General features: G+C 41.7%; 1 long non-coding RNA gene across 1 annotated transcript in view; it reads left to right on the top strand.

Annotated features, from left to right (window-relative positions):
• The first annotated feature begins 5,859 nt into the window (after positions 1-5,859).
• The window catches only part of LOC128407027 (uncharacterized), a 29,726-nt gene continuing 18,315 nt past the window's right edge, over positions 5,860-17,270 (top strand). Inside the window, exon 1 of the long non-coding RNA XR_008328685.1 lies at positions 5,860-6,286. This is a non-coding gene — a long non-coding RNA (uncharacterized LOC128407027). The remainder of the gene's footprint in view (positions 6,287-17,270) is intronic.

Genomic DNA, 17,270 nt, shown 5'->3' with positions numbered 1-17,270 from the left:
TCGTCCATCTAGCTTAGTATTGTCTACACTGCTTAGCAACAGATATTAAGGGTTTCAGACAGGTGATATGCCCAGCCTTACATAAGCAAAAGTGCTACAAAAGCCATGCATAGCCAAAACACAGTGCAGGGCTGTTTGAAAGTCCTGTTGCAACCTGACACACACTGCCACCCCTTGACAGTCCTAGGTCACATCACATGGACAATCCAGGGCAGTCTCAGACAACTCTGCTGAAGCTCCAGTCCACCACAATCCACCCAGTCCTTTTCAGGATACAGCCAAACACAGTATTTTTATTCTTATGCACTGGAGGGTGAACTATAATATATATAACCCTGCCAATTTTGGTTAAAATCATTGCATTTTTGAAAGATTCAGTTTGTCATCTTGATTCAAAACACAATCCAATTGTATCCAAACATTGGGACAAAGCTCCTCTTAAATTTCATGGGCCATAATGCAAAGCTTGTTTACTATCCTACTTCATATAAAATCAAATCCAGTGATCCAAAGTCAACCCACAGGAGCAACCCAAAACATGTGACTGCCCAATATCCAAATATCAAAACACAAGGAAGTCCAAACCACAATACACACTAGAGGGTTAATGTTATTTGAGCACTCTCTGCTAGAAACTATAAGCTTTTAACCACCTCTGGGCCATCTGTAGAGTTTGGTCCTCACAAGTAGCCACATACTTCTGAGGAGTCGTTCTTCAGGCAGGCAGCTGACTGGATCTACGCCTTTAGGTGTTGGTTCCTCCCAAAACTTGGTAGTGGTTCAACCCCTGCCTCCAATGCGGTGTAGGGATGCCTTGTGTCTTGTGGAGAAAGTTGGGCTGCTGTGACGCACGAAGGCCCCAGATTCCCCTGGTTTACCTCTGTGTTTTGCTTCTCTGTAACATTTGCTTTCAGAAATGCCCGAGCCTCCTGTGATTAGAATTCCTCCAGTAGGGGATGGCAGTTATAATAGGTGTCCAAAATCAGTGCAGTTGTGATAGGCTATGTCCATCATCTTGGTCCAAAGGGGCATCTCATGGTATCTAAACATAGACCAAAACTTGCAACTGAATCACAGGGGCCATCATGCCACATTTGGTATTGATATCTTTAAAAGGTGCCCAAATCAGATGGTTTGGTCCACCATCTTGATTCAGAATGGTGTCCAATGATATTCAAGGATTCAAAATGGTGTCCAGTGTGGTATTCAAGTATAGATGGAAACTGCACCCTCCATCTCAGGAATCATTGTGCCAATATTGGCAATAGTATCTTCAGATGTTTCTGAATGCATGGATAATGGATAGGCAGGCAGACAATTCTCTATTCCATCTGCGCTCTCTCTCTCTCTCTCTCTCTCACACACACACATTATTATTAGTAGTAGTAGTAGTATTAATTAAATTTCTATACTCCCCTTCATCCGACGATCTCAGGGTGGTTTACAATATAAAAATATAAAAATACACAATGTAGTAACAAACAAAACCAATGCTCCCACAGTTTAAAAGGCAATAGATTGCTTAATTAACCAAAGGCCTGGAATAACAGGTACGTTTTTGCCTGGCACCTAAAGATATGTAATGAAGTTGCCAGGAGAGCCTCTCTAGGGAGAGCATTCCACAAGTGGGGAGCCAATAGCTATTAATTCCATTCTATATACTATATTCAGAAGGGTACAGAGGTCATGACTTAGCTAAAGTTAGTGAGGCTTGTGGCTTGTCGAGCTCATGACATAGCCCTACAATTATTACTTTTCTATCCAGACTTTCAGTACTGACTCCAACTCTGACACTGGGCTCCTTATACTTCAGACAGAACAATGTCACAAGATAGTTTAAGACAGAAAAGAAAACCAGTCAGGGGGTGGTTAGGCTATATGATGTTGACTATTTGTAGAGCTGGGCCATAAAGAAGGCTGATCGCCGAAGAATTGATGCTTTTGAATTATGGTCTGGAGGAGACTCTTCAGAGTCCCATGGACTGCAAAAAGATCAAACCTATCCATTCTGAAGGAAATCAGCCCTGAGTGCTCACTGGAAGGACAGATCCTGAAGCTGAGGCTCCAATACTTCGGCAACCTCATGAGGAGAGAAGACTCCCTGGAAAAGACCCTGATGTTGGGAAAGATGGAGGGCACATGGAGAAGGGGACGACAGAGGACAAGATGGCTGGACAGTGTTCTCAAAGCTACCAGCATGAGTTTGATCAAACTGCGGGAGGCAGTGGAAGACAGGGGTGCTTGGCGTGCTCTGGTCCAGGGGGTCATGAAGAGTCGGACACAACTAAATGACTAAACAACAAATCTGTAGAGCATTATTTGGGGGTGGGAGGGGTTGTGTGGGAGGTTATATGAAGGTGCACCAAATAATTGTTATCTCACATACTCCAATGCATTTCCCCACTGCTTTTCTTATCACTAAAAGTCATTTTTTTTGGGGGGGGAGCAAATTAGTTGCACAAAAGCTCCAAATCAGTTTTACCTGTGCAACCTGGATTTATCAGCAGTTGAAAAGAGGCAATTGTCTAGAAGCAACCAATGTCACATGAAAGTTACTTGCCTATCCCTAAAGCAAAAGCACCTTGGGGGGAACCTGTCTTAATAGCAATAAATTGATGTTTGTAACTATTCTGTGAAACCTTATCATAAAAAAATCCAAATATGAAGAGGGATAATACATACTTTATCAGATTTAGCTGACAAATGGATTTTGTTCTAACCCAGCGTCACATATGCCTTGGCTAATTTGGTGCAGCTGTCATAATCGTGAGCTTTTTTTTTTTTACACAAAAAAATTAGAACTCATTCTTTCGCTGATTGTCAGCTCTATTTCTCTTGCAAGCCAAATATAAAAATAATTTCATTAAAATGAATCTGTGACATTTCATTACCCCAAAACTGTTGCTGAAGAGGCTAATAATCATTTATATTAATTGGTGCATATTTCAAATTGTGGCAGACAATTAATCCAAATTCTGATCTCAGCGAAACATCTGTAGCTGTGGAGTCTGTTGTGGGACTGCAAGCACACTTTTGCTGATGGAATAATGAGATGCATGCCTATAATTATGATTTCCATGAGACAGTTTATGCTGTTCTGTTTTGAGTGATGGCCTCAGCAGTGCAAAGGTGAGGTATGATGAGCCATCAGTAGTACTCTGAACAGTTCTGTGCAAGGTTGAGGCTGGAGACAGAGCTCAGGTGTTGTTTCAGTAGCAGTCTGTAGTCCCACTCAAATGTTCCTTATGTGTAGGGAAATTCAGCTTCGACTACGGAATAGGGCTGCACTTTTAGCTCTGTCACCAACATTAGAATTGCCTTCCGAGACAACTGCATATTGCATACAGTTCTCTGAAGAGAAATCCTGATGCATATGTTAACACATATGCACCCATATGTCCATCTATAGTTCATAAGTATCTTGTTTTAGCAAGAGACCAGGAAAAACCTACAAGAATAGCATCAACAAAATAATACAGATCATCCATCCATAACACAAGCCAACATCCATGATGTAAGAGACAGAAGATACCAGAGACACTAACAAACTTAAATCTAGCTTGATTTCAGGTTAAACCTCTGAATCACCACAACAATTTTCAGAGATTTTAGCTAATTCCTTTTGCTGTTTTTTCTTTGCAACCAGTACATAGAGGGTCACTCCCTGTGTTACAAAGTTATTATTATCAGGCAGGAGTCTTTTGGCTCAATAACTTCCTGCTCCTTCAAGTTGTCTTTTCCAGACTGCATTTCCCATTGTCTAGTGAGTACAGGGAATGGATATCTAACCTGCCATTGGGTGGGAGCAGTAGAATGATAATTGTCTGCAAAGAAATCCCAATGTACAAGCAGCTACACAGGTGTAGGGGCTCCAAGTGACTATGACACCTGAACATTAGGATGTCCTGGTCACATGAAACTGCTTTACAGGAATAGGTGGTCACATATAGAGATTTTTCTACAGACAACCACATGCAACGCATAATTGTTGCAGAAAGCATTTGCACATGAGGCTAAAAGTGCATCCCCACACCACAGTTACCATGGAAATGTCCTACACATCACATGTGGATAGGGCTATTCTCAGGCTAAGCCTTAAATAGGAACTGTAGCTCTGTCTGAAAAGCAAGTCATGCCTTCTGTTAGAAGAGTCTCTTCATTTGCTGGGGCATAGCCACCTTTAGAAATTTTTGATTCTGACAGAGCAGGGGAGAATGCAGTTCTGCTAGGACTTCTGAGTTGGAACTCTCAGAGTCAGAGTCAGAGGCAGGTAATGTGGAATGATAGGCTTCTGTCAGACAAGTGCCTTTGAGGCTGGCTCTGGGGCCCCCACCCCAAATTCCCAACTCATCCCCTGAACTAGGAGATCATGATGTAGTCCTTGAAACGCATAGTGAGGGTGACCAAATGCCCTTTGTTAGAGCTGAAATGTCATCAGCCTGGCCAAATGTAAATGCAACCCAAAAGTGGCCTTGGGTTGCTGTCACAATCAGAGAAAGGGTAGAGGAAGGAATTGTGTTATGCTCCTAGGAGCGAAGTTGGGATGCTCAGCAATGTTATAGGAACCTGGGAAACTGCTTTACAGTGTGTTCTACCATTGGGTTTATCTAGCTCAGTGGCGTCTACCCTGAAAATGCCTGTGTGTGAATTTGTTTTATGTGTGGAGATCAATGCACGCTGATCAACACACAGTCTTTGCAGTAAGGGTCTATTCCAATGGCATGAGTATCACTACAGTAGTTTTTTAATCTGCTGCAGCCTTCATCCACCTTCACAGTCGTTGTAACATAATGCGTGTAATTTTCCACCTGTTCTGCCATTGAGGATTTATTGGATCATTCTTTGTCTAGCTTCTCCCCCTTGACCTTACCTCCTTGGGTGTCTCTACTGGGAGTACAAGACTCCCGATGGCTTCGCTCATAAGGATCATAGGAACATGCAAGCCCAGTCACCACAACAAGGTGATGATCCAGCGAGTGAGTGTGTACCCTGAATGGTGGTAGTGAATGGTGGCTCTCTAGGATTTCAGACAATGAGTCTCTCTCAGCCCTACCTCAGCGAATTGAATCTGGGGCTTTCTGCATGCAAGGCAGATGCTCTACTAATGAGCTATGTCCTCCGCCCACCGCCAGCCAAACTGGTTTGGCAACCTTTCAGAGATTCTGAAGCTGCATCCTGCAGTGAGGGGATGAACTAGATGATTCTGAATTTTCAGAGCCTATCACTGACCATGGAAACTGCTCCCTTACGGCAAGTGAGGCACTATCCCACAAGCTCAGTCTGCAGCCAGCTGCCAGCTGCCTACCTCCTTACTTATAATAATATAATAATAATATTTTTTATTTATATCCCGCCCTCCCCAGCCAAGGCCAGGCTCAGGGTGGCTAACAAGCAATAATAAAAACAAGTTGAATGAATACAACTTAAAAACAAGATTAAAATACAACATTAAAATATTGAAATATTAAAATATTAAAATGCAGCCTCATCGCAGGAGGAGAAGGAAAGGAAAAAAGAAAGAGGGGGAGGGAATCAAATTGGCTCCAAGCCAAAGGTCAGGTGGAACAGCTCTGTCTTACAGGTCCTGCGGAAAGAAATCAGATCCTGCAGCGCCCTGGTCTCATGTGGCAGACCGTTCCACCAGGCCGGAGCCAGTGTTGAAAAGGCCCTGGCTCTGGTTGAAGCTAATCTAACTTCCTTAGGGCCCGGGACCACTAGGGTGTTGCTATTTATGGACCTTGAGGCTCTCCTTGGGGCATACCTGGAGAGGTGGGCCCATAGGTAAGAGGGTCCTAGGCTGTGAAGGTCAACTTAGTCCAGAGGATGCTGGTCCTGACTGTCAGCTTACTCCTCCTTAGAGTCAGTGTTGCTTTGGTAGAGCTCAAGAAGTAGGAGGATGACTGTGGCATTCGTACGGAGCCCCCGGTCGTCTCACGGATTATTGAGCCTTACACCACTAATCCGCTGCCACCAACCAGGTCCTCCCCGGTAAATCACTTAGTCTCAGTCAGGTTCTTAAGTTAACAAAGAGTGTAGTTTATTGCAGACACAAATAAACTTTAACTGCATTCAAAACGTTGTTACTCTTTACCTTCTTAGTCTTATTTTTATCCGGTCTCTAACTCTTCTACCTCCCCTCATGCAAGAACCAACTGCACTAACTGTCTCTCTAATTCCAACTGTCTGCCAACTGCTTTCCCAACTGCCTTTCCCAACCAACCAAACCACGAAAACCAACCAACTACCCACCTAACACAAACCTCGGGCGAAGCTCTTTTATGAACAGGTAGGCTCTGCCTCTGGCTTTCCCATTAACCCTTTCTCTCCCCCTGTACAGACATTTTCAAACAAACAGGCAAACAATTAGTGGCCATGCTTTCCTTTGTTATGTCTCCACGAAATACTGGCCTCCCTGTCTTCTGCGCTACCACCTCTAATGAGTGCCAGCTTCCATTAGTCTATGACTTCCCATGGCTAAAATCTGCACACCAAACAGAGGAGGATGCACAACTCCACCAATTCCTCCTTCTCATTACCATTGCCTGCTTCAAAAAAATGCTTTGACAAACAAGCACAGATTCACTCCTACAGAAGGGGGCATTTGTGAAGGGATTATTAAATTATTTTTCGCAGCAGATGATCACGTTCAGTGATAAGCCTATGACAAAACTGTTGAACATTTAATTTCCCTGGGATGTGAAGACAGACAGATGACCGAATAGAAAAGGGGGTGTATGAAAGGAAGCTTGTAAGATATCATAATGGTACTCATTTTAAAAACTGCCATCAAACGGTGATGGATAATGAAAGTGATTTTGCTTAGATAAATTACAGGAATGACACTCTGGAGAGGTAGAATGTACTTTCATTTATTAAATGAGTGAGTTAGTGCTAATGCAGAGGCTTAGCACTGAAATGTGCTAATACATTCAGAGAACTGGATTCAGAAGGTGTGAAGACAGATTGAACATGTGTATGGGGGAAGAGAGAGAGGGATTCATTTTGTAACCATTTGATTTAAGCATGTTAAGGATGGGGTGAGATTCATAGGTCTGTATCACCACCAGTGAATTATACCAGAGTGAAAAAAGTAAGATGGGAAAAGAATGGTATTTCGGCTGCTTGCTTCCTCAAATTGAATGGAATTTTAAAATTTTATAGATGAGATGTTTCCAATGATCTCTCATCCGTCACTCCGATATAGTCAGCCCCGACACTGCAGACATTTTGTGTCATTGTTCAACTCGTACAGAGCTGCCAGCAACACATATTACATATTTATCAAATGCTGACAATGCAGGTCTAATTCTATGCTTAACTCAATCTGCTGTCTTGGCAATGCAGTAGAACAGGAATTGTCTTTGTCTGGTGTGTCTCTGCAAATTATTATAAGCACAATAGACTTAGGCTGATTTTGTCTAATAAGTGCCGAAGCGCATTATATATATATATATGTGTGTATATATGTGTGTGTGTGTGTGTATATATATATATATATATATATATATATATATATATGAGATTATCTGGTATGGGTTGAGGACTTTGTGGGAAAGAATGGAGCTCATATATGCTGGTTGCATACTGGGGCTTGTGTGATTCGACAAGTGAATGTGTGCAAGTGTGGGAAGGGTGACCAATGACCATTGATGGGATTTTCCATGTTAATCTGTCACTACAGATAATTAACAGTGAATAAAGAATGTGATTTGGTCAGAGATGCACAACCTCCATGACATTTTTTATGCATTACCCACAAGGCATAGTCCCCAAATGTGGAAAGGTAGAAAAGTGCATTGATGGCTTAATGCACACAGAATGCAAGTCACTGCATACTTGTGCATACCCTCCAACATCACTTGAAGACTTTGCACATTTTGATCAGGTAATTTGTGGAATCCATTTGTAAGTTCAGCATTGCTCTTTCTCCAAAGTGATGGCAAACAAATATATGTGTGAACCTTGCTTTATAAATTACTTGATAAGCAGGGCTTTTTAAAGATGTTGTTCATATTTGTCACTTGATGGTTTCAACCATCAAATGACAACTTGCACATGAGGATCATCCATCACATACCTATCAAAACTAAAATAATTTTCATATTAAGATTTAGTTCCTCCCATTGATTTGGTTCTGGCCTTCAGCTGACAATGCATGTTCCTTAACTGAACAATGAGAAATGAAGGAATATATATGCATGTGTGAACAAGTTCTGAAGCTGCACATGGGAATTACTTCTCTATGGTAAGAGCTGCATTCAACCTGTGTGGTGATCATTATATAGAATCACAAATTTGTATACCACCTTTCCATAGTTATGCAAGATACATATCCTGGGAAGCTGTGACTGGCTGTTGGTTCCCATCACACACACAAATCTACACAAAAAGCAAACACATATTGGTCCACTGTAGTCGACAAGCTGCAAACGGGTTGCATTCTGTACTAGTTCTTGCAGGGAACAAGTGCTTCTTGTATAAGAATTTGTCTCCATCTGAAGAAGCCCAGACCCATCAATAGCTGTTACAAAACGACACTGACATGGATTTATGGATGATGTACACATGCCTGTATATCACTCAGAAACACATCTCTCAATACCTCATACCTCCATAACTCACAGGTGACTGTGCATACATCCTATAAAGTGCTGGTGTAATTCAGCTCCATTAAAAATAACTGGAGGCCTGCAGCCAATGTTTTGGCTAGTAAATTCCCACACACTACCCTTCCCCTTAGCTACCTAATCAGTGGACTGTGCAAGAATATATCTTTTTCTCTTGAGCCTCCCTTCTTCTAATATGTGATCTCAATGTTGCTCAACTCTTTTTCTCCTGTCTTATCTTGCCTCTCGTCTGCATGCTTCTTTTTTCCATGCATGACCTTTCTCTCCCTCCTCCCTCCTCTCAGCAGTTCCTTTTAGGATTGGGTGAATCAGACTGACATACATTCCATGTCAGTTTTGCACATCTTCAGTCATAAGTGTATTCCATCCCATTGTCTGCTAATTATCCCCACCCACAACACCCACCCACAAACTTCACATTTAAATTATACACACATTTGTATGCCTTTTCCACATAAAATTCTCATTTTGCATGCATTTTAAGAACTGAAACTGCAGTACAATTTTCCGATAAGTGCACAATCAATTTCTTAACTGTGTGTGTTCCAATTTGTGCACAGCTGTGAATTGTGTTGGTTTATTTTAAAATGTGCAATGAATAAAACTTTCCACCATCCTTAGATTCCCCCACCCCCATGTCTAGTAACACACTCACACACATACACCTATCTCAGGTTCTCTTCTTAGGTTGTCATCTTCTCAGGTGTCATCTTAGGTTGCCACAAACATAACTTTTTTATTTGCAAGTCAATATAATAAACTCCTATATGGACAGAAAAAGTGAGGGGTGTGTGGGTGTGGGTGTATGAATATATAAATCAATCAAAGTGTGTGAAGTGACACTTAAGTTCTTCTTGTGGTTTTCGATCTATAGTGAGCAACCTCAGCCTGCTCTCAGTCAGCCCCTATCTGCCTTTCTCCTTGTTTTTGTCTTGAGACACTAGCCTGGGGGGTATCAGTGCAGACAGAAAGGTAGGTGTAGGATAGTTGGTTCCATCTGTCATTGGTTCTGGCTCTGGCTGTGCCCATCCTGGGCTCTGGTGTCCCCCAGTTTGTTTGTTTTTTAACTGCCTTCTGTCCTAGCAGTCCCAATGGGTACCAGCTGCCACTGGAAATCAGTGTGTGTGAAAATGCTTACAAAAAACTAAAGTATCACATTCAAAACGTCTTCTATGCACCACCTGTTTTGTTAGGAGCCAAATTTGTACACAGGTTGTTTGAGATGAGCTACAACACTTTAAGAAGCTGAATCATATTTGCTTTTGGTAGCACTTTTAAAAAAGATGGATGCTATCACCACTATATACTCTTATAACAAAGTTGTGAGTGTCGAGAGTGGGAGTAACAGCAACTCTCTTCTGCAACGAATAGGGTAATAATTCTCATTATCACCACATTTGCTTCAGTAAATGTTTGTTGCTTTGTGGCCAGCTTTCTACATTCCAGGGGTATGTGTGTAATTATTATGTCTTCATGATAAAGGTGACATATTGTGAAACACTCAATTTTCTGATTTTAATGCTGTTTTTAATAGGGTGTGCATCAGAATAACTCAGTTATTATAAAGCTCAATAGACGGTAAGCTGTTTCATAGAATGAGGATACACTTCTGCAAAAAAAATAATAATTAAAAAGTGCTGTGCTGTAGTAAAAGCAACAGAAGGAGAGTTTTATTTTTTAAAACGTATTTAAATCATTTATATGCAGCTTTGCTAGTGCTCCCAACGTCTTCCATAAAGCACACACATTTTTTTTTAAAGTCTCAGTATTAGGATGGAATAGTGTGTCTTGCATAATGTGGCCTGAGGAAAAAGATTGAGTTCAAATCTTCAATCATAGGGTAATGTTGACTTATACAAAAACTTTGGGGTCTCAAGCCCGTGGTTGGCAGAGTCAGAGGTAAAAGTGGGTGGTATTAGAGGCAAAGGTTTGTGGCAAAAGCAGGGAGAGCAATGGATGCAATCCTTGCATTTATACATTCTAGACACAGAGAGAGGTCAGAGGTTTCTAGACACACAGATATACCTCTCCATCCCGTTCCAAAGCAATAGGTGTTCAACAGCATAGTCTAGCCAGGGAAAAGCACTTAAGTTGGGCATGGAACAGGTCTGGTCAGTGGAGTGGCTTGGGGAGAGTCCTGAGGGCCTGGCTGCATTTTCAGTGAACAAAATGTTTGCACAAAAATATGTATTTTATGTTTTTAAAGGTATAAAAATGCAAGTTTTATTCATGTAATTTCTCTCTGTACCACATTTTTGGGAGAAAAATTGTCATCATGCGGCTGTTCACATGGCTGCTGATATATGGCCACACCTATTTTACATAAAAAATTCATATTTTATTTTAAATGTATGCACAAGTTGCATACAGGGTGCACACAAAGGGACAGAATGGCAAAGAACTGCATGCAACACAGTGGAAATGAGACACAACAGCACACAATGGGATGGAGCAGACATATGATTGAGTGCTAGCAAGACCAAAACACGACCAAACTACTTACTTAGCCCATCCCATCTTACACTGCAATCAATGAAACTCATTCAATAAAAGAGGACCTGACAGTGCACTGAGCACCTCCACCAATGGAACTTCAGTAATGGTGGAGTCTTCAAAGCACCTTGAAAATATGTCACAGCATGCTACTGAGAGTTACATTTCTCTTAGGGCCAGATTGCAAAAGGCCTCTACCTACTTGAAAAAGCTCCACTGAACAACCCTGGGAAGATGCAACAGCAGTGGGAAAAACTATTTCTATGCCACCATCACAGGACTGACTCAGTAACAAGCTTTGAACTGTGGTTCAGTTAGAACCTGACAAGCTTCCTTCTCCACCTTGCATTCTCCTTTGTCTGACTTCAAACTGAAACAGTTTCTTTATAAACAGAAAATGCAGATTTTGTGTGCAAATCCATGGCAAATCTTTGCCAGTTCAAAAAACATGGAGTTCGATTCAATCAGTGTAATAATCTCCTTAATTATGGGACACCTAATTAAGACAGCTGTTGAAAGCTTGTAACAGGAATTTAACAAGGCAGATATACAGTGTTAAGAGTCCCAATGCAACACATTATCCAAGCCAAGTATATTACATTGAAAGACATTTCTTGGTGACCCTTTCTATTGTTAAAGGGAACTTTCTTATTGTATATAAAATTGAAGTTCATCAAAATATCTGAAATCAATCTACTGACAATAGAGCAATGCACCATGGTTGAATTCATATCTCACCAGTAGCGCATATATACTTTGGGTTGTATGTAACTACCTTAGATTTGACCTAGTAAAATTATTGTGTCTAAATTAGTCATGCCCATCAATTTCAATGGGTCTACCCTGAGTAAAGCTGAGTTGGAAATTCTGTTCTTCAGCCATGTCCTATGACCTAGGACAAAGTTTGTGTAAAATGCATATATTAATTAAGATCACATTTAAAAAATGCATCATATAGGTGTGGGCAATCCCAGATTAAATCAGGCCTAATTTGATGTGCTGAATTAGACCCTAAACTGAATTAGCAGGGTCCTATATTCAGCATGTTGTAGGAAGAGTTTGTTACTGCTGGATACATTCTCCCAAACGATTCCTAAACTGCTTCCCACATTGGAACTTGAGAGCTTCTCTATTTATGCACACAACCCTAGTGAACCCAAGGTTCCAATGAATGTGATTTACTTGGCTGAATCCCAGGAAAATATCAACCCAATTCCATAGGCTGCTGGCTTATTGTAGTGGTGGGTTAGCTGTAGTTGCTCCCAAAGCAACTGGCTCCACATCTCTAAGGAAACTGGCCCCACAAGCTCAATGGCTTGACTGCCCCTGCTTGATTCTATCTATTTAGGAAATACCTATCCCTCCTTGAATAAACCTTTATCCCAAAGAAGGACAGTTATTCCTTGCAGGGAAAGCATAATGTGTATTAAATGATACACTGAAAAAGAACACTCCATGCTAATTCAAACCAAATGGCAATCCTGCTGCAGTTCAATTCATCTCAACGAAACCTCATACAATCACATGCCATTTGCTGACTGCTAAACAAAACTATATCAACTTGCATCAAGGGCACCATCAATCTCGTGGAAATCAGCCCCTCCTTAGCAGTAAATCATGTAGCAAAAAGAACCCCCCCCCTTTTTTAAAAAAAGTCACTCTAATGATGATGTCCCTTGTATGTAAATTAGACTATCTAGATGTGAATGCTTTCTAAGAGGTACACAGTGTTTTATTTTACTTCCCCTTTTAATTGGCTTAATTACCATTTTCAATTTGATCCAATTTTCTTTGAATGAGTTCAAGCTAACTTTCTAAAATGTCAATATACATCTTTTAAATATTGAATAGTGTTAGTTTTCTAAAAGAACAAACAAATGGGTTTGAAACTATGAGGCAATGAGAGCCTGCTACAGAAATTTGGATTCTTTTTGCAGCAAGCATGCAGCAGGCATCGGCAGAAAAATGATATGGCAGCAGTCTCCTGTGATTCTTTGTTGTAGGGATGGGGGGGGACACCCATGGCCCTCCACATTTTGCTGGATTACAACTTAAATCAACCCTGTATATTGGCCATGCTGGCTGGGCCTGTCCAACAACATCTAGAGGGCCAGAGGCTAGGAAGCCGTGCACAATGGCTTGGCTCAGATGATACCATCTCAAGGGGTGTGTAGGTGTGTGATACTGCACTTAATGAATTTTATTTTATGAGATATTTGAGAATGTGATTCCAAAATTCTTCAACAAGCAAATAGATAGAGGTGATGTGCACTGGTGTGCAGTGAAACTTTGTGTAGGGGAATGGCAGTTAGGGCCAGAGGACCAGCTTGTGAGGGTGATGTCGTCCGTGTGACGATGTCATGCATGTGACGTCGAAAGTATGAGCATCATGCTTCTTTCCCTAAGCTGGGAAGAAGCTTCCAGGGCTTTGGGAAGGAAGTGCCAGGCTTTAATACTTTAATACTTTAATTTACTGGAAACATTTAGGAGACTATCCTAGTTCCCCTGGTCCATGGACTGCAAGACATTGGTGATCTGGCTAACATAATGTTATTAAACTTTCAAAAAGCTTTCAGCAAAGACTCTTGGGTAAGCTCGACAATCATGTGATAACAGGAGAGGTCGTCTTGCAGATCAGGAATTAGTTAAGTTTAAAGAAGCAGAGAGTACACAGAAATGGACAGTTCTATAAACTGAGAGACAGAAAGGTTCAGCATTGGGACTTGTGCTTTTTAAAGTTGTTCATAAACAATCTGGAATTATGTGTGCACAGTGAGGTGGCCAAGTTTGCTGATAATGCTAAATTGTTCAGGGTTGTTTGAACAAAAAGAGATTGCAAAGAGCTCCAACAAGACCTGTCCAAACTGAGTGAATGGCAAATGAAATTCAGTGTACACAAGTGTAAAGAAATGCATGTAGGGGCATATATATATATATATATATATATATATATATATATATATATGTGTGTGTGTGTGTGTGTGTGTGTGTGTGTGTGTTAATTTTGCAAATATATTTATGGGCTTTTAACTGGTAGTGATTGACCAGGAATGAGACCTTGGGGTTGTAGTGGTAGTTTGATGAATATGTTGACCTAGTGTGTGGAAGCTGTGAAAAAGGCAAATTCCATGCTAGGGATCATTAGGAAAGGAATTGAAAATAAAACTGCCAATATCGTAATGCTGTTGTACAAATCTATGGTGTGACCACATTTGAATACTGTGTATGGTTCTGGTCACCTCACTTCATAAAGTGTGTTGTAGGGTTGCAAAAGGCTCAGGAAAGGGCAGCCAAAATGGTGAAAATTAGAAAAGATTGCATCATTGAAGCATTTTGGACTTAACAGTTTAGAGAAAATATGAGTGAGAAATTGGTTACCTGATGGATTATGAGATTATGCACTGCATGGAGAAAGTAGGTAGAAGTTCTTCTCCCTCTCTGATAACAATAGGACTCAAGAGCATCCAATAAAACTGAATGTTGGATGACTCAGGACAGATAAAAGAATGTACCTATTTCTGCACCACATAGTTAAAACTATGAAACTCATTCCCAAAGGAGGCAGTGATGGCTACCAACTATGACGGCTTTAAAAGAGGATTAGACAAATCAATAGCATAGCTATCAATGGCTATGCTATGCCTCCATGGTTGGAGACAGTGTGCTTCTGGCTGCCAGTTGCTAGAAACCAGAGGAAAGGAGAGTACGTTTGTGACTGGGTTCTGCTTGCTGGTTTTCCACAGGTCAGCCCTTTCCCTTTTACTGTCACAGTCTAACTGGCCTGGTTCTGAAACGTTCATTAAACTGCTATACCTCTAAAATCTCATCCGCTAAGCTTTTTTTCTCTGTAATGTAAGCATATTCACTATTGGAATACTATACTAATCAGTTTCTATATTTGAAATGTTAGCAAAGCATTGGTAACTTCTGCTTATGTCATGAAGTCCAAACTACTCTCAGCTTTTAATAGAGTGTCAGTCTTAGGACTCCATGTCCCCATAATCTTGAACCCCATTGATTTTCCTTTAATCAATCGATACATGATATGTGCACATTATTTTAATCCTACAATATCCTGCTTCTCCAAACTCAAATGCCTACAAATGTGTGGCATAATATTTGAAAAAAGTGCACTCATATTAGCCCCAATGGACGAAAGCCCAAATCATGCAGCTGATTCCTCAATCTGAGGAAAGAAAATGACTATATCATTTGGGCCTATCAATCTATTTCTGGTTGGTGTCACTTTTTCACATCTTAATTCATGAACTCATACTTCCCCACTTCCCCATTAATCTGAATTTAATATGCAAATAAAATCTGTATTTTTAAAATGGCATTGAAATATAACAGAGTCTTGTAGCACTTTAGACTTAACACATTTATTTTGGGGATAAGCCTTTGGGGACTGTTGTCCATTTGACCGGATGCATGAAGTAAAAAGAGCCTGTTGGTTCTGGTCAATGGTCCATTCATTTATTTATTTTAAAATTTTGTCCCACATTTCACTATTTGGCTCTCAAAGCAGCTTACAACAATAAAAATTGCAATATACAATAAATAAATAAATTTGTAAATCAAATCCCCTCGAGCTAAAAACCTCAAGAATATAAATCCCCTTTCCCCAAAAAGTAAAACATCTGAGAAGCGTTCAGGGTGCAAAGGCCTCCCAAAATTAAATAGCCTGGCAGTCAGTAGGGACAGTACCTGCTTAACGTGGGAGGGGGTTCTGTAGAGATAGGCTCACGACCCTAAAGACACGACTCCTCATTGGCATGAGTAAATGTGTGACAGCTAGTCATAGACACCAACTCTAAGGGACCCAGACCCCTTCTACTCCCACAAAAAAAATATATTTGAGGAGGGGGCAGGCACTCCCAAAATTGACTGGGCCAAGCTGCCCCAGCCTCCACTGCAGCCACCGTGTGAGAGTGCAGGTGAGGTGCCTAATTGTCTACCCACTTCTCTCTCTCATTGAGTGCCCTCCCTCATCTCCTCCCTTCTGGTGTCTTAGCACAGACCCGACATGCCTCAAGTCCCCCACCACAGAGGGGACTTGGCTGCTGCTTGTGGAAGAGGATGGGGCAATGCATATTGTACCTCGGCAAGCCTCCCAGCTCAACCTCTCAGTGCCGGCCCCACCCAAGGCTGTGCTGCCTCCCACACCTGGAGCCTGGCAGTCCAGTCCTCAGAAGTGCTGGGTGAGGGTGTAAGGCAGCAAAGCGCTGCCAGGCCAGGGGGACTCACCCTGCTCTTTGCTTGCTTGGCTCCGGTCTCCCTCCAGTGCCTTTTTTTGCAGGAGTATAGCGCTGTGGGTTAAACCACAGAGCCTAGGACTTGCCGATCAGAAGGTTGGCGGTTCGAATGCCCGCGACGGGGTGAGCTCCCGTTGCTCGGTCCCTGCTCCTGCCAACCTAGCAGTTTGAAAGCACATCAAAGAGCAGTAGATAAATAGGTACCGCTCCAGCGGGAAGGTAAACGGCGTTTCTGTGCACTGCTCTGGTTCGCCAGAAGCGGCTTAGTCATGCTGGCCACATGACCCAGAAGCTGTTTGCGGACAAACGCCGGCTCCCTCTGCCAATAAAGTGAGATGAGCGTCGCAACCCCAGAGTTGGTCATGACTGGACCTAATGGTCAGGGGTCCCTTTACCTTTACCTAGGAGATTAGAAGAGGAACTAAATCTCTGCCTGAGCAAACCTGGCTATTGTGATGAAACTTTTTCAGCAGCTAATGGTTGCTCTCATGCACAGCACTTGGACTTAGTACCATCATCTCCATGTGCCACATCTCTCCTCTGAACTGAGCTCACAAACTGACAGCCCACAGGCATGAAACAGATGTCTCCCAAGCCACATCCACCGACCCCAATCTCGCCCCCCCCCCCGAAACCAGGATGATGGTTGTATACATGCCCAACAAATGAAAACATTGAGGTTCCATTCTGGGTCTTCTGAAAAAGCTGGATTTTTATAATACAAGAAAAAGCAGGGTTTTTTAATTATTACATTATTCTGGAATACTAGCTAAATAATGATAACACTCTGTGGCAGCATGCCAAACATATCCGAAAAACCAGGAACTACATACCTGCCAGGATGCTGTCAGTGGCTGGTTGCCCAGGAAAGACAAGGAAAAGTTTCTTACCATCT

This window comes from Podarcis raffonei, chromosome Z, assembly GCF_027172205.1.
Source record: "Podarcis raffonei isolate rPodRaf1 chromosome Z, rPodRaf1.pri, whole genome shotgun sequence".
In the NCBI taxonomy this organism is placed as follows: domain Eukaryota; kingdom Metazoa; phylum Chordata; class Lepidosauria; order Squamata; family Lacertidae; genus Podarcis; species Podarcis raffonei.
The sequence above is the reverse complement of the archived record's forward strand: the minus strand, read 5'-3'. Positions and strand labels throughout refer to the sequence as shown.